At 32.7% G+C, this 19,307-nt stretch overlaps 1 pseudogene; it reads right to left on the bottom strand.

The window, feature by feature from the left end:
• Positions 1–17,459, bottom strand: part of LOC103657658 — a 152,591-nt pseudogene extending 135,132 nt beyond the window's left edge.
• Between the last annotated feature and the right edge of the window lie 1,848 nt (positions 17,460–19,307).

The raw sequence follows: 19,307 nt of genomic DNA, 5'->3' as shown, positions 1-19,307 counted from the left end.
GTTTTTTTTTTATTTGAATCTAGTTCACACATAGTATTACATTATTTCAGGTGTACAACACAGTGATTAGACAACTCTATACCTTAATGCTATGCTCACCACAAGTATAGCTACTATCTGTCATCATACAACGCTATTACAATACCATTGACTATATTCCCTATGCCATACTGAATAAAGGGTTTTAAGCAGTTAGAACACATATTAAGGATAAAGAAAATTAAGGGAGGAGAATATACATACTCCTGTTACTTTTTTTTTTATAAGATTATTTATTTATTTGACAGAGAGAGAGAGCCAGCGAGAGAGGGAACACAAGCAGGGGGAGTGGGAGAGGAAGAAGCAGACTTCCCAGTGGAGCAGGGAGCCTGATGCCAGGCTCTTAACGACTGAGCCACCCAGGCGCCCCCATAGTCATGTTACTTAACAGTTAGATTTGGATATTTTCTCTAGAAGCACGTCTCAAATGATTAATCTTATCTGTCTATGCCAACCTGGAGAAATTACATTTGCAACTTCGTAAAACCAACAGAAACAACTCTGAAATATTGTATACAAATTTAAATAATTAAACTTTTTTAAAACAACTTGATTATATCATACCTCTGTGCGTATGTGTGTGTGTGTGTGTGTGTGTGTATTTCTGACAAAGGTAAAAATGGTATCTTAAGTAATTTAGTGGGCTTGGACTTTATGATGACATTTAAGAAAACAAGTTAAATAAAACTGTATTTTGCGGTCAAACAAAACATGTGAGGAAAAAAATCAATGTATTAATCTGTTATAAAATGTTGCTTTCATTTAAATATTTTGGTTATCATCAAATAAGTTAATAAAGTCCCTCCTTCACTGTTTCTCTCCATTTCTCTCCTTTTCTCTTTTTTCTGTACTTCTCTCCTCTAGTATATATACCAAACACTACTATTGAAAAAATAAGTGATCTCTATAAAACTTAGTGCAGCTTTGTGATCATTCCATGTCCACTGACAGCTATGAATTGATAAAACAAATGTATAGTAATCTCTTGGTCTCAAAATGTTCTAATAAGTGTTTTGAAATATATAACATGTATTTGCTCAACAGTTTAGAATTTATAACATACCAAGTATACATTATTCATTTTATTTCCCCAATACTATGTGAGCTACATATTATTGCCATCTCCATTTTTTAGGTGCAAGAACTGATACATAAAATGTCTAAGTGACTTGTCATATTTATCAGCAGTAAAAAGAGAGAAATCACTTAAACAACAAAATCTACTTACTTCCTTCAATGTTCCACAGAGGAAATGGTAATTATTTCTCTCATCTTTTGTTAACAAATATTAAAATATATAGACTTTTATGCATTATATAAAAACTAGCAATTCAGAACTTGTTTAATTTGTATATAAGTGGGATGCATTAAATGTACATCAGTTTTTCCTGAATGAAATAGCCCAATTTTTCTCTCACTTGGAATTCTTAGTAAGAAACATTTTATTAGAAAAGTAAAGTATAAGGTTATTCTGCTCCCTCTATGAAGATTAAAGAGCTACTGTATGAATGCATTAGGGGTGAGATTACTTTAAGATCCAGAAAAGAACCTCAGACAGCTCATAATAGATTGGTTCTAAACCTAAGTAGGCAGGAAGCTAAAAACAAACTCAAGATTGATTTAGTTGTAGAACTAGCTGCAAGATAACAACAGGACAATAATACTAATTTTTCCAAAGCTTGGCAAGAGGTTATAAGTGTCTTGTACATTACTGAATACTGATCAATTTTTATCTGTTTATAAAAAGAGAGTTTATAAAGCAAATAGTAATAAAATTACCTGGACAGCTGAAATAATATTACAGATAAACAATACATCCTTTGCATTGCTTCAAATTTTAAATTTTGATGAATACATCAAAATTAATAAGATAATTTTATATTATATATTTTAGTTGTAATACTTAATAGGTAGTCTTTCAGAAGGAAATACACACAACCTTCAATGAAAACCTGACAGTGTTATTATTTCATAATAAAAAAAAGACATAAGGACATTTATTTTGCATGAATTTCTTGAAGTGTCCCTTCAAATGACAATTATATTGAGAGCCTAGGTAATGTTAAGTACAAAGTACTGACAAAAGCAAAACAAAACAAAAAACAAAAACATGTTTTGCTTCCTCATAGGTTTTATGTTCTAGTGAGGAGTTAAAGACATTAAGCTAAATAAGTAAAACTTAAACTGTGTTAGATGATAATAGAAAATATGAATTAAAAATGAGAAAACAAATGGTTAGCCAGTTGTAGGCTGATTGCAACTGTAAATGTCATGGCCAGAGAAGGTCTCACTGAGAAGGCGAAATGAGAAACAAACAAACAAACAAACAAACAAAAACCAGACTAAGAGAAAATACTTGTAAAACACGTATCTGATAAAAATCCCTTATATATCAATAAGATAAACAGTAGAATAAAAAATGGGGGTGCCTGGGTGGTTCAGTTGGCTAAGCGTCTATCTTTGGTTCCGTTCATGATCTTGGGGTCCTGAGAATGAGCCTTGCATCAGGCTCCCTGCTCAGCAGGGGAGTCTGCTTCTCCTTCTCCCTCTGCCCTCCCCAGTGCCTCCCACCCCGCTCATGCTCACTCGCTCTCTTGCATGCACATGCTCTCTCTCTCTCAAATAAACAAAATCCTTAAAAATAAATAGATAAATAAGTGGAAAAAAGATATGAGGAAATGAGGAAACATTTTACTGATGAAGATATGCAAATGGTTAATGGATATTCAACACCATCAGTCAATAGGGAAATGCAAATCAAAAATTACAAGAAGAGACCATTTTCTACCTATTTGAATGGCTATAAATAAAACATTGGTTAGGATATGAAGAAACGGGATGCCTCATACATTGCTGGTGAAAATGTAAAATGCTGTAGGCACTTTGAAAAATAATCAGTTTTGTGACGAATCAAGCATAAAACTACCATACGACCCAGAAATTCCAATTCTAGAGATAAACTTCAGAGGAATGTAAACATATGTGTACACAGCCGTGTCTATGGATGTTTATAGGAGCAGTATCCATAGTGGCCAAAGAATGGAAACAACCTAAATTTTCATTAATTGGTAAATAGATATAAAAACTGTGGTATATCCATATAATGGAATACTATTTAGCAATAAAACAGGATGAGCTAGTACCTCATGGAAGAACCTCAAAAACATTACATGAAATGAAACAGGTCAGGTACATAAATCCATGTGATATGACACTGTATTATATGAACTGTCCAGAAAAGTCAAACTTACAAAGACAGAAATTAGATTAGTGGTTTCCTGAGGCTGTCCTGGAAATGGAGCATGAGTCTACAAAGGTATGACAGATCTTATTAGGGGATGAAAATGTCCTAAAACTGATTTGTGGTCATGGTTTCACTATTCAGGAAAGTTACTGAAATTGTCAAAGTGAACATTTGATGTGAGTGAATATTACTATATGCAAATACACCTCAATGAAGTTGTTTTTTTTTTTTAAAGACAATATTACCCAGTGTAAAGGTATAGAGATGCATTGTACAATGCAGTAGCCATTAGACATATATGGCTATTTAAATTTAAACTAATTTAAATAAAATGAAATTAAAAATTAGGTTTCTTGGTGGTACTACCAGATTTCAAGTGCTCAATACCCATATGTGGGACATAACTACACTACAGACAGCATGAATGTAGGATATTTCCATAACTAAAAAAATATCTTTTGGATATTGCTGTGAGAAAAACCAAGATGATAATGGTGAATGAGAAGTGCTGAGATTCAAGATATAGTCTGAAGACAGAATATGTGATGTATTGTTCGTAGGCGTAAGACCAAAGGAGATTCAAGCAAGACTCAAGGTTTTAGCTGAAGGTAAAAACAGCATAGAATTGCTATGAACTGAAATTGTGAAGAATATAGTATGACTAAGTATGAAGGTGGGACAGTCAATCCTAAAGTTGGCTTTAGGCATACACATTTCTATATATGTACCAGACATGCATAAATAACGTCAATTAGGTATATAGACATGTTTCTGAGTGATATATGGATTGAGCCCCAAGGCATCAGTATTAAGTGATCTGGCAAAATAGAAGTAACTAACAAGAAAGCCTGATAAGGGAAATTGATAAGAGAAAGAACACTAGAAAGCGTACAGTTCTGGAAACCAGTAAACAACATATCTAGAAGGAGGGATTGAAGGACTGCGGCAAATGATGCTGAGAGGATAACTGAGGTAAGAACTGAGAAATGAAGGGTCCTTGAGTGGCACATTTGGTTAAGCAGCAGACTCTTGGTTTTGGCTCAGGTCATCACAAATAATACATATATATTATATTATATTATATTATATTATATTATATTATATTATATTAATATATATTATATTATATTATATTATATTATATTATATTATATTATATTATATTATATTATATTATATTATATTATATTATATTATATTATATTATATTATATTATATTATATTATATTATATTATATTATATTATATTATATTATATTATATTATATTATATTATATTATATTATATTATATTATATTATATTATATTATATTATATTATATTATATTATATTATATTATATTATATTATATTATATTATATTATATTATATTATATTATATTATATTATATTATATTATATTATATTATATTATATTATATTATATTATATTATATTATATTATATTATATTATATTATATTATATTATATTATATTATATTATATTATATTATATTATATTATATTATATTATATTATATTATATTATATTATATTATATTATATTATATTATATTATATTATATTATATTATATTATATTATATTATATTATATTATATTATATTATATTATATTAATATACATTAATATATATATTAAATCCTCTCCCTCAGCAATGTTGTTGTTAATAGATTTGGAATGACAAGTTTTTGAAACCAATAGTTCTCATGAAGAATCTACATTCTCTGTCCTTGTATTGGTAAATAATATTTTAGTTATTCTTCTTATCCCTAAGCCTTTTTTCTCTTCCAAACCCTGCCATATCTACAAAGATTTGGAATATATATTTCCTGTGTTCCTCTTTTCTTTCCTACAAGAGGCGTCTGTCCTTGTGAAATGAACAAGTTATATCAATCTCATTATACAAATAAAGATTGATAAAAGAAAATATGAGTTTCCATTAAAATTCTACCACTTACTTGGTGCAAACCTTGAGCAACTCTAAATAATATTCTGGAGTTTAATGCTTTACTATGCAACTTGGTAATGAAGAAAACAATGCTGAAGCTTGTAAGTCTTTTGTAGTAACTATAATACAATAAAAGAGTTAAAAATCTTATTTATATTGTGAGATATATTGTAAATAACTTCTCCTCACAATAATCAGCTTGTTCTCAAAAGGACCCCAAACTAAAAATAAGGATTATAATATGAGCTTTAACAGACATAAGAGGCAATTATATACATTATGTATACATGTATATAAGCTATGATTTATTATTTAAATCTCAGTCCAATTTAGGAGGGTTGGTAAGAGATATACTTTCAGTCATCTGACAAGTCCTTCAAATGTCCCACTGTTAGGTGAAAAAGGGTGGAATCAGAGATAAGTTGGGTGGGCACCAAACACTTAAATTCATGGAGCATTTTGGGGAACACTATCTTTAATGTTTGCTTACTTTAATTTAAAATTACATCCTTAAAATGTAAATGCAAAAGAAATAGGACACACCGTCTTAAAATTTTCATTTTCCGGAGTTATAAAACAAAATTTCTGGAAAATCCAGGGCAAAGATTAAGTTTACTTACATAATATTTGAAGAAGAACTTACTTTGACTCTCACTCCGGGTTTTGTTTTGTTGTTTTGTTTTGTTTTGTTTTTTGTCTAGAATATTCTCTAATATATTTTCTACTGGAAAAATATGTTGTGTCCTTACAATATGATATTAATTGACTTTATTGATTTAAAAGTCCATACAGAATCATTCAAAAAAACATAATCAAGGAGAAAAAATCTGAGATTTTAAAAGGCCAAAACACAAATTTTACACTATTTTATCCTTACTTCCACAGATCGGGAAGACTATTGCTTCAACAAAAATAAACATTAAAAGACGTTCTCTCATAATGGAAATTGCACGTTTTGTGTGTAAGGATAATGGCCTTTCTCTCTGGGTTATAGCTTGTAAAAAAGACAAACTTTTAAACATTCCTGAAATAGAGGCTGGGTTGTAAAATTATAAAGCATGTTTGGAAACCTTGAATTAGGCAATTTTTCAAAGTTTCTAAGGTTTTTAAAAGATTTCTGCAGTGTATAAAATCTAAAAAAAAAACAATAAAATTAAAAGTGAAGTAAAAATTCTAAGGAATATAACTGACACTTAACAGCCTTGGGTACTCATTGTCTAGAAAAACAATTACACTAACTTTAATATCAAGTTGAATAAGTAGTACTTTACAATTAGATGATCTTAATTCATATATCCAAACACATTTTAATATAATAAAATTGTTCTACCAAAATGCAAGATTTTTATTCATCTCAAATTTTCATCTCATAAAACGGTATGACTTTACTTTTTTAAATGAATATGCAGTACCCACAGCAATTTACAATTATATACAGCTTGGAGAATAAAACTTATTTATATAAAATCAACCCTGTTACCCCATTTAAGGTTTATTAGTTGGGTCTATGAAGATGCTAGATAAGGTGAGGACTTCTAAGCTTTGCTCTTCTTCTGCACATCTTCAAATAAAAAGAGAAGTCCTTAACTGGTATCTTTCTCATTACCATGAGTAAGGTTTGAACATGTATAACAGGGGAATGCCCTCGGTTACGGTAAAATAACAAGATGGATGAAATGTGTGTTCTTGAATGAACAGTGGAACAGATCTGTCTGTTCATAGACTACTCTTCTCAAGTATATTACACACGAGAGAAATACGCTGTTAAACACTTTAGCGTTTTTTTTGTTTGTTTTACTTTTTGGGGGAAAAAAAAAAGCTGGGGAAAAGGTATTTTCTTCCTGTGCGGGGAAACAAAGTCACAATATTCTTGGGAAGAGTACACTTTAACTGTTGATTGATTGTTTATTTTGTGACAGATTGAGAGAATTCACGTTCCATACAATTTACCCACTTAAAGTGTACAATTAAACAGTTTTTAGTATATTCACAGAGTTGTGCAGCCATCAACACAATTAATTTAAAATTAATTTCATTGCACCAAAAGAAATCCATCCCCTTTAGAAGTCACAATACACACTCTACATCCCTAGCCACAGGCAACCACTAGTCTATCCTCTCTCTGTCTTTATAGATTTGCCTATTCTTTATATTTCATATAAATGGGATCTTATAACTTGAGGCCCTCTGTGCGTGGATTTTTTCACTTAACATGTTTTTGGGATTCATCCATGTTGTAGCGTTTGTCATTACTTCATTTCTTTGTATGACAAATAATATTTCATTGTAGGATATACTACATTTTTTTATCTGTTTATCAACTGATGGACATTGGGTTGTTTTCACTTTGGGGTCATTGTGAATAATGCTGCCATGAACATTTCTGTGAAAATGTGTGGGAATATATGCTTTCATTTCTCTTGGGTATATACTAAAGAGTTGAACAGCTGGATTATACACTGACTCTAGGCTTAATCTTTTTAGGAAGTGACAGACTATTTTCCAAAGTGACTATACCATTTTACATTCCCTCCACACATGGGAATATAATTTTCCACATCCTTGGATTTTCTATCTCTTTGACTATAGTCATCCCAGCAAGTCTGAAGTGTTATTTGATTATGGTAAGAATATATTTATTAAATCAACTTAGCCTTTACTCTAATCAATATGTCTTTTTATCTTGATGATCATAATTCTTGAAAAAGGATGAGAAAAATAAAATGGACATGAATATAAGACCACAATTTGAAGCCTATTGTGAAAGATAGGAAATGAAAGAGTGGCAGCTGGAAGGGTGAGAGAAGCTGAGAGAAGTATTCACTTTTTCCTTTCTTTTCTGAGAAATTTGTAAGCTAATATGTATGATCTAGAGAGTTTTAAAATGATAATATACAAGATGAAGTAATGACTGCCTGCTGAAGCAACTCTTTGAGTAGTTAAATGAAATCTTATTTACTCCAAAGGGAAACGGGGCAGATTTAGCTTTGAGTCTACATGGTTAATTTCTAGTAATAAGAGAAATACAGTTCATTTATAGCAATAAGAGAAACTGTAAAACTTATGGGCGCAAATGCTAACAGAGTTCTTTTTAGAGAATTATTTATACTCCACATATTTATTTCTCAAGTTCATAGATTCACTTCTCAGCTTTGAAATCTGATTCTGTCTAGTATAAAATAAAAGATTTGTCACTGATATTACAGGTGAACTAACTCTTAATAAATTGCATATGATACTTTTCCTTCTTATCCTAATTAGTATTTCAGATAAATTAGATACAACAACCTGAAAATTTCTCTCTTCTTTGCTGCCAGGTAATCAGGATGTGTTTTTCTCTAGATCACTATGCTCATATCTTTTTTGCTAATTTCCTCTAATTAAGTCTGTTAAAAGTTTCTTTTCCTTAAGGCTCACTCTTTGAATTACCTTCAAAATCTCTCCTGTGCTCCCCTCTTTTTTCCTGAATTCCAAAATCTCTTTAGGCAATGTCATATTATACCTATACTGATCATTCAAAGACTATATTTCTAGCTGAGAACACGTACACCCTAGGATTCATACGAGGGGATATCTCAGTGTTAACATATGGCCAAACATTATAAGCTTTCTCAATAAATAGCACCACCATCCATCTAGTTGAGCCAAAAATGTATGTCACTTTGACATAGAACTATTTATCAGTAATTCTCTAGAAAATAATTTTGGGACATTTTTCTGTCATTTTATTCAATTTCTGATTATTGGTCTTCATTCAGAGTTTTAGAACTATGATGATTTTTATTATTCATTTAAAAGAAAATGTTCACTGCTGGTTAAACATTGAATATTATATGTATTCAATCAATATTATCAATCTACATATATTTTATATATATAAATATTTTATGGATATAAATATATTTTATATTTTATATATCTATATAAAATCTCCTAAAGGTTGGTTCTAAAATTATAACACACTTCTCTACGTCAATTGGAACAACATGATGGTTCAGATACTATGAATAATCCTCCCAATTAAAGTAACACATATGTGAGTATACATGAACATAATTTTAAGGGCACTGATAAGCTGGCATGAAAATAAAGAATCAGTTAATCCCAAAATGAAATGAAATAAAATTAAGAAAATATCATGTAATTTAATCTAAAAGCTAGTTTTTAAATTGAGATTATCTATGACCTGTAGAGACCATAAATTTCTGCAGTAATTTGTGAAAAGAGTAAGAGAAGAAAGAGTAAACACAGTCCTACCAAGTGGGTAATCCAGTAAAATACCACAGCAAAAGCCTGTCTTTCAACTTTCTAATCTGTCAGTGTAAAAACAAATGATTAAAACAAACAAACAAGCAAACAGACAAAACCTCTGAATAAGGTTAACTGCAAAAACTCCTGTATTGTCTTTAGCACCGAGCGGGTGGGGCAGGAACATAAATTAAAAGCAACAAACAAACAACATTTCTGCTAACAACTGATGAACACAAAATCAGACTTCACACATTTTTCATTTTTTCACAGTGGGTGTAAGATTCCAAAATATCCAACTTGAATATTTAATTTTATTTGGTTTTGTGTTGGTAGCACTCCCACCTCAAAATAAGTGGCAAAAGCAAACACACTTCCCACCTACAGAAACTAAAATTCTACTCAGCCTTCAATAAATTACTACAGGAAATTTTTCATAAAAGTAAGTTCTTGAACCTCCAAGAAATCAAGGCCACAGGAGCAAAAAATCATTAAGAAAAAAAAAAAAAGGTGGGACATATAAGAAGGCCACTGATACTTTCAGATATTGGAGTTATCAGTCAGAAAACATAAAATGACAATGTTTTATACATTTAAGAAGAAACAAGAAGTTAAAATATATAAATTAGGAATCAAAGACTATAGAAGAACACAAAACTTCCAGAAATAAAAAATGCAATAATTAAAATTAACTGAAGATTTAGCATATCAGAAGATATAATTAGCTAAAGTTAAAACTGTAGAAACTATGCAGAATACCCGACAAAGAAAAAATATGTAAAATATAAGTTTAAAAGTCAGTAATGAAAAGAAAATCTAATGAATCACAATTCAAATAAACAATACACACACATACACACACACAGGCACACTGGTGCACACACAGACCTGGATACATTCTAGTTTAATTCAGACCACCAAAGAAAGAGAAAACAGAGATTATCTTCAGATCAGTGGCGATTACACACACAGCTGGGTTCTCAAAAGCAACAATGGAAGACAGAACATAAGTGTTGTCACATTGAGCTGCTGATAAGTAATTGAATACCTAATAAAAACGTCAATAATGATGGAAAAATGAATTCATTTTCAAACAAAAACAGAAAACTTTAAGACGTAAGACTTTATGTAAAAACACTAAAAGTAAACGTACTCTAATGGAACTTTGAACTAAATGATTCTAAAGGATGTGTTTTAGACAGAAAGAAAATCATTTTAGATGGAATGTCTACGGTGTAACAAGGAATGCAGAGCAAATGTATTGGTAAGAATGTTAGAGACGTTAAGCAAAGACTTATTGTTTCAAATAATATAGTAATAAATTATTTCTGTTAAAAATACCAGAGTAGACCTAAAATATTTCTTAAAAGTAGTGTTTATTTAGGTGAGGGTGATAGTAAATATTCTAAGATCTTTGTGTTCCAGAGAAACCAACAGTATCAATTCATATGACTATAGAGACAACAGTATCAATTCATGCACATTTTTGGCAGACTGCTATTTGTTGACTAAAATATATTTTTCCTTATTTCAATAGGAATGAAAAAAAATTACTTGTGTACTTAAAATATCAAATACAAATGATGATTCTCAGTCTTCCTTGCAATTAGGTACAACCATGAGACTAAAGTCACACCATATCACTAGGTTAATGGAAACACTTTATCTGGACATACTCTCTCCCCCTTTTCCCTCCAGAAAAAACAAAACAAAACAAAACAAAAAACTGTGGCGCTGAAACATGCCTGACCATTCACACAAATAATTACCTTGGGTTGACAGAGCAACAAAAAAGAAGGTATCAGGATTTTAGAATAATCTTGTGAAAAACAGCTCCAATATACCTAACCTGCTCTCATTCCATTAAACCATTACAGAAAACAAAACAAAACAAAAGCTCTATTTTAAAAAGCCAAACCAAAACAAACACACAACAAACTATTATAAAGTCACTCTGTTATAGAAGTTTAGCTGATACTCTCTACAACACACTGTTAAAATAGCTAAAGTTAGGGGTGCCTGGGTGGCACAGCAGTTAAGCGTCTGCCTTCGGCTCAGGGCGTGATCCCGGCGATCTGGGATCGAGCCCCACATCAGGCTCCTCCACTATGAGCCTGCTTCTTCCTCTCCCACTCCCCCTGCTTGTGTTCCCTCTCTCGCTGGCTGTCTCTATCTCTGTCGAATAAATAAATAAAATCTTTAAAAAAAAAAATAGCTAAAGTTACCATTAAAATAGTAGACGTAAAACTTTATGTAAAAAGATAATTCTTGATAAAAGTAAGACAAATAAATAGCACACAATGAAACAGTAGAAATACATCTTAATTCATCCATAAATATAGTAATTGCATGTAAATAAACTTCCAAATTAAGAGGTAAAGATGATAGGACATGCTTAAGATTAAAACACACATACATACACACACATGCACACGGACACACACACACACCCCCACACACACAATGTTTACAGGAAACCAATATCTAATACAAAGTATAAGAAATTGAGATATATCATATAAGGGTCAAAACAAAACATCTGATTTCTCCATTAATATTGGACAAAAATTTCAAGGCGAAAATGGATAAAATAAAGACAGTGACTCTATAATAATTGAATTGTTCAATAAGTTAGGAATATGTGACAATTCTATCCTGATATAAATGTAATTATATAGTTTCAAAATATAAAGAACAAAATCATACAATATAAACAGAATTAGAAATATCTGCCAGCATAGTGAAGATTTTAATATATCTTTTTCAGAAATCAGTAAAATAGGTCAAAATAGTTAATAATGCAAAATTTTGTAAAGCACAATAAACAAGGTGATTTAATAGATCTATATTATGTATCATAACATGTACACACATACAAATTAAAGATTTATGTTGTTAAGAAGTACATACAGAAATCTATTAAAACTATGCACATTTTAAACTATACAAATTTGGTACAAAAAATCAAAGTGATGAATATTGTACTGTCTACATTATCTAACTATAATACAACCAAGAGTTAACTCAATAAGTAAATGATAACTAGAAAAAGTACATTCCAAAACTTACAAGCACACTTCTAAATTTTTTCGTCAAAGAAATAATTGTAACGGACATTAAAATGACCTAGAATAGAATCATAAAAATACGACACTTCATCTCTGCTCCTTCATCTGAGATGCAGCTCAAGGGTTACTTAGAGGGATTTTATGGCTTTAAATCTTTACATGAGCAATTGTAAAGATTTAAAAGTCAGACACAATCTAAGGTGTCAGAAATCAATGCGTGATACGAGGATTTACATGCAAGTAATTCTTTGGAAGATCATCCAAGGAAGCCAGAATGAGAAAAGAAAACAGGGAGTTAAGGTAGTATAGACTCAACCAAAACAAAACAAACAAAACAAAACAAAACAACCCACTATGAAAGAGACTACCATGATGGACAATTAGGGATCCGTCCTATGGGGAAGCCTTAAGCCAATTATGTAAATGCACCTCAGAATTACCACCTTCTCCTACAGATGGAAGGCTGGGGCCCTCATCTGGGGAACATTCTGCCCCCTTTCCTCTGCTGATTTAGTGGTGACCCCGGTGGCATTGTTTCTTTTGTAATTCTGGATGCTGCTAGCTCTTTGCGAGTGAGCTTTTGAGGATTTGGAGAAAATCCTGAAGCAGGAATGCTTAAAGATAAAGTACTTGCTTAGACACTATCAGAATGCTTGGATGTTTCCCGCTACAGTTGCATCCATATTCAGAGGTAGATAGATAGGACATAATGCCTCATTTTCCCCAAGGCTGAAACCAGGGGCAAATTAACTGCTGTGTGAGACTACAAATGCAGGCTGCAGTGCTTGACCACCTTGCAAAACAGGCAGAGCAAGGACAGTAAGAAATGAACCTGAGGAAAAAATTACCTCAGAACTTGCAGAAAAAGGAAGTCATGCATTATTCCTTCTCCCCCAGTGTGATGTCATTAGTGTAGTGGATTGGTGTTGTATCTTGTGGGATCATGATGAATTCAAAGTCCCCAAGGATATTTTGTGGCACAGCATGAGAAGAGAAATACATCTCAGGAAGACCGAGAGTTTATATGTTTTCCTTGCCATATAACAGGAAGCTGCAAGCAGAGACAGTGTTTAATTTGATACAAAAAAACTGTGTCTATAACAAAAGCAACAACTGAAGTCACATATGACTAGGCTTATGATCATCACCATTGTCCTAGACTCCCCAGTCTAGGACACCAGTCCATAAAAAAATATGAAAATGCAAGAGCAGTCAACACATCTACACCTTTTATGTTCCAAACACTCATGGCCAATTGTATTAATTTTGATTTGTTATTTGATTAAAAAGAGAGATACAAAGACTTCTAATTTTGCCTCATTACCATCCTTGCTGATTCCTATAACTCAGCTTCAAGGAAATAATCCAAGGATCCTTAAAGGATCTGTATTTATCCAATGTACACATAGGAACTGAAAAAATACCCATGACTTTTGTGGGGGCTTACTGAGTTTATTAGAGCAAACTTCTTTTGAAACCTAAATAGTCTCAAGCCCCCACACTCTGATGGTTAGTCCCAAACCAGTATTCAATTACCCTCAGAATTTGGTTATTTCTCCTTTCTCATCTAAGAATAAATTGACATATCTTTTTAACAAACGCTAGAAGGAAATTGCATAGTAAATAAATATGAGGCTACTAGAGTCTTTTCTCAAGAGTACTTCAATCTCCTTTCTTTTAAGGGTCATTGACACATATTTGGATGTTGAAAAAAAAAACATCTAATTTTTTCAAACCAGAATAAAATGCCTTAGCCTACTGAAAATTTACTTGCCAAATGTTTAGTTAAAAAAAATGCAGACTTGTCAGAGATTAAATTAAAAAAAAAAAAACTACAAAAACATGACAACTATCTTTTTCCTAACAATTTGATATAAATGTGCACAATTACCTCAAGAGCCATTGAAAAGAAATGTCATAGAGTGTAGATAATGCTCTTACGCTGAATTTGAATGACCGTGCCTGATGGCTCTAATCTGTGTCTTCATGAGATATACATTGCAAGGTCTGACACGGTACCTCATTCTGGGTAATTCACTGGGTGGTGCCTGTGAATCAACGTGTTTCTAAAATACTCAGGCTGAGCTTCTCACATAATCAGTCAACTTATAAAACTGAAAACTGATAAAAATATTTAGTTGAGCTTATAAAATATTTAATTTCTTTAGAAAATTTATCTGTTAGGTCATGCTATTTTCATTTAGTAATTATGCCAGTAAATACCAGCTATTAATCTTTGTTTAGCTATTGCAGATTAGAGAGGATAAACCACAACTTAATTATGACAATGGTATTTTAGAGAACTTTTTTTTCTCTTAAGTAGCTACTGAATCAAAAGAACTATTAGTGACATAAGCTGAATACTTTATTGACATCCTTATAAACATCACAAGCAATTAATTTCCCCTTCATATTCTAAAGTTACTTTCCAGGATAACAGAATTAACAACCACGAAAATATTCATAGCTCTACTCAATGAAAAAACAAATGAATTAGTACAATGGGCTATATGAAAACTTCAGTGGTCCAATTTTCAATTTGCTATTTCATTGTTGTAGGTTGACTATCAGTATCTGGTATAAAGTGTCTTTAAAATTAATAAATATTTGAAGAATAAGTAAAATCAATTATATAAGCATTTCTTGATACTACTGTTACTGAAATTGTAATGAACATAGGAAGACAACGACAGGAATCTCTGAAAATGTCATCACCTCTGAGAGGCTTTCCTTGATTTTACAAAATGAAAGTGGTAGTTTTATTTTGCATAGCCCTCTTGTACTTTGAATAAATCTCTATGCTTACGTTATAATGCCATGCATTCATTAGATTAGAGGAACTTCCTCTCCACAACCACTAGCCCCCTCTCCTCATCAAAGGTAAGTTTCTAAAAGGTAGGGAAAAATCATATCCATCATTTCTTCCCAGGTCCTAATAGAATGCAGTTACTTGATATAAGGAACAAGTTCAGTATAAGTTGATATTAAATTAAAGTGAAGAAGAACAGAGAGAAGAGATGGTGAGAGAAAAAAGGAAGGAAATAATGAATACATGTATCTCTCCTACCCAATGTGTCTCTTTCTACACCATTATCATTGTAACATGCATAAGTGAGGAGTACAAGTCACATGGTCAAGACCACCATCAATGTGGCAAAGTAGGTAAAGTTACCTTGCAGAAGGGAATAAAAAGTGAAGGACAATAACCCACTCTACTACAAGCACGACTGCCCCCCTACATAAACACAGAAATGATATATTTTGGATTCAGCACCTCTAAACATTTACCACAAATACACAGGCACATATATTCATACACTACACTACACACAGACACAGACACAGACACACACACACACACACACATCTTTTGTTCTATTAGTCTAAGAGATGGCATTACTTAGATATTTTATAGAAATTGGTAAGTAGATTCTATGATTTGGAAAAAAAAAAGAAATTATGTGTAAGTCTTCATTCATCATATAGTACAAACAACACAGCATCAAATCTGATGATTATCATTTCCTTGTACCATCAGTAAGGAATTTTAACCTCTGTCCTGACTTCCTCACTTATAAAATGTGAATACTTTTATGTGTGAAGTTGTACAATATATAGATTCTTCTCCATTTTTCATCTCCTACTATTTTCATCTCATACCAATTTGTCTGAAAATTATATCTCCAGATGCTGATAGTCTTTGCTAGTCTGATGTTCTGGGAATATTTCAGTGGAATAATCTGAGCTTTTATTGGCAATTACGTACCCAAATACATAAAAGTTTATTGAGAGATCATTCAGGGTAACATCTAAGGCAATCATTTTGTAAGTAGATAAAAGAAAATAAAATAATATGTTTCTCTAGTACCGCATTTTTATTTTTTTATTTGTATATTTATTTGAGAGAGAGAGTGAGAGAGAGAGATCACGAGCAGGGGGAAGGGTAGAGGGAGAAGCAGACTCTCCACTGAGCAGGGAGCCCAATGTTGCAGTGGATCCCAGGACGGATCATGACCTGAGCAGAAGGCAGATGCTTCACTGACTGAGCCACCCAGGCACCCCTCTAGTACTACATTTTTAAATGTAATTATTAAATTAATTTAGCTTCCAAACAATGCCTTATTCAGGCATTGAAGCAAATTTTCATAATTTATAAAAATGCAATGAGATCTATTCTTAAAGGGGACCAGACATTTTAAGCCATATTCTTGTGTTATTAATTTAGATAATACCAATCATTTCAGTTCTTTGAACACTATGCTTCTTATGTATTAGAAAATATATATTTTCTATAACATTTACCAATTTATTGAGTGATATTAATTTAGCAAATTTAAAAGCTGTTTCACCGTGAGGTGGAAAACTTGATTCATGGTTTTCCTACATTTTAGTTTCAAGCAGGAGTAAGAGAAGCATAAATTCTAAATTTTGCTTCATGTCTTGTCCTTTTGAGTTTAAATGAAGTTTTTATTTTTTTGAAACATGAGAAAAATACTTAAATGTTTGGTTATTAATTTTTAACATTTATTGTCTACTCTGTGTGAAGTTCCAGTCTGAGCTTCAACAATGCAGCAGTTAAAAACAAGAAAAGAAAAAGAAACATGCACCCTGCCTCCACTGCCCCAAGCATGCCAGTGGGGAGACCCTGCAACCACAGGAGTACAAGCCAATAGCCACGGCCCTTCAGCTGCTTGCGGGCTCTGATCCAGCCCTGTCTCTGGTCACTGGGCTGCACCACCAGGCTCACCTGCAGCTAGCCACTTCAGCTACGCATCTGCTTACCCTGGCCTGATTCCAGACACCAGCCTCCACTATCGAGAGACCACGGCAAGACCCAGAAGCCACGATAATATACACTGGCAGCCAGGGACCCCATACCACTGGTGAATCTGCAGTTGGCCTCCATGTCTGCCAAGAGGGCAGCTAGATGGGAGGCTGGCTGTAGTTGAGCCTAATGGTGCAGCCCAGTGACAAGGGATAAAGCTGAATTGGGGCCCACAAGCAGTTGTGGAGGCATTAGTCATCAGCATGCAGTCTCCCAGCTACAGGATCTCACTAGGGACACACATGTCAGTGGAGACTGATGACAACAGGCCAGTAGTGCCCAAGTGCACAACTGAAGGGGCTACCCTAAATGTGTACGTGGCAGTGGAAATGAACTGCAGGTATCTAGGTTAGCATCTTGTCCTCATACAGCCACTGAGGCCTCAGCTGGTTGCCAGTGTGGATCTCAGGCTCTGGCAAGGGTGGAGAGAACAAAGCAGAGAGAGACTCAGGTGGCTGAAATCTGCTAATGCAAATATTTCTGGGGCAAAAACTGATGAAATCTGCGGGGGGGGGGGGAGTCTATGACAGCTGTGCTGTCCCTTGGTTTCTTTGCTAATGATAGTTGCTGGGGTCCTCTGCAGAGCAGGTCACTGGGAACCACAGCTGCTTCTGTTATGTGGCTGAGACTGATGGGCCCTGCTCCTCTTCCTTGTTCACAGCTGTCTTTGTATCTTTCTGTCTTTGCTGATGTCTGGGTTAAGTGAAACATAGCACAGCACTGAGCTGTGCCAGCCTGGGGGATATGATGCTATGAGAAATATAAAGCTGTCCTTCCTTCCTTTCGGGGGCAGTTATTCTCAGGTTTTTTTGTTTGCTTTTTTTTTTTTTTATTGTTCCACTATGTTGCTGAAGTCTCTTAAGTGGACTCGTAAGCTCTCTCAGAGATGTCTGTGTTCTTGGATAGCTGTTCAATTGTTGATGTCCATGGGGCATGGATGCTGGGGTCTCCTATTCTGCTAGCTTGGTGACACCATCCCTCAACTTGACTTTTTTTTTTTTTTTATCACATCGACATAAAATATATTTAATGACCACAGACCTAAGAAGTTCCTTGTCATGCAATATAATTGAAAGGAACAATATAATCCAAATTTCATTAATTTCCATATTGATTTTCACTGTTTTACAAATCTGCTAAGGATATGGCTCTTAACACAGTATAATCATTTATATTCCTTGAATATTTCAAGTAGAAATAATTTTCCCAAGCATTGCACCTTAATATTTATGTGGTTATCTGGCAACAACTATTAAAATCATAACCTTTTCTTTTTCTAGGTGTTCTAGAAAGTCAAAGACATTACCAAGTTTGTTTAGTTTCAGTAATTTATCAATGGCAAACACAAAACGTTCCCAAATACTCCATTTATAAAGTTCATTTTGAAAGGCCCCAATACTGCTGATACTTATATAACTCCTCTTTGTTTTGTTCTTGCAAAATCCAGAAGGCACTAGGGAATGACTGCAATGGATCACAAACATGAATATTTCAGTACTTTAAAGACTCCTCCTCAGCATATTGCAGGGTATAAAACAAAGTGCTATTTAAACCAAGTTAAGGAAAAAAAAATACCAAGTATAAGATTTTCCAAAATGAAGCCAACCAGTAGCAAATGCTTTTCTAAATGAAGAGTTATTATGATAATATAATGGTATGAAGGAGGATGACTAAAATGGATCTAACATTTTTCATAAACAAACAAAAGAGAATTTTTGGTCATTTTGGTAATTTTAGAAAAGCGAAAATCATGAGACCACTTAAGTGTTGGGGGAAAATCAGGTTCTATGTTTTTAGTCACATTCATACATCAACATGTTCATTCCTGTTATGTTTGTTTGACAAACTGTCTGTTATTTAAAACACGTTAATTATTATTTTCCTAATTTAAATATTCAACTACAAAAATGAAAATAAATGATAGACTAA

Source organism: Ursus maritimus, unplaced genomic scaffold (genome assembly GCF_017311325.1).
Source record: "Ursus maritimus isolate PB19 unplaced genomic scaffold, ASM1731132v1 scaffold_10, whole genome shotgun sequence".
In the NCBI taxonomy this organism is placed as follows: domain Eukaryota; kingdom Metazoa; phylum Chordata; class Mammalia; order Carnivora; family Ursidae; genus Ursus; species Ursus maritimus.
Note: the sequence above shows the minus strand (reverse complement) of the source record. Positions and strands in the feature narration are given on the sequence as shown.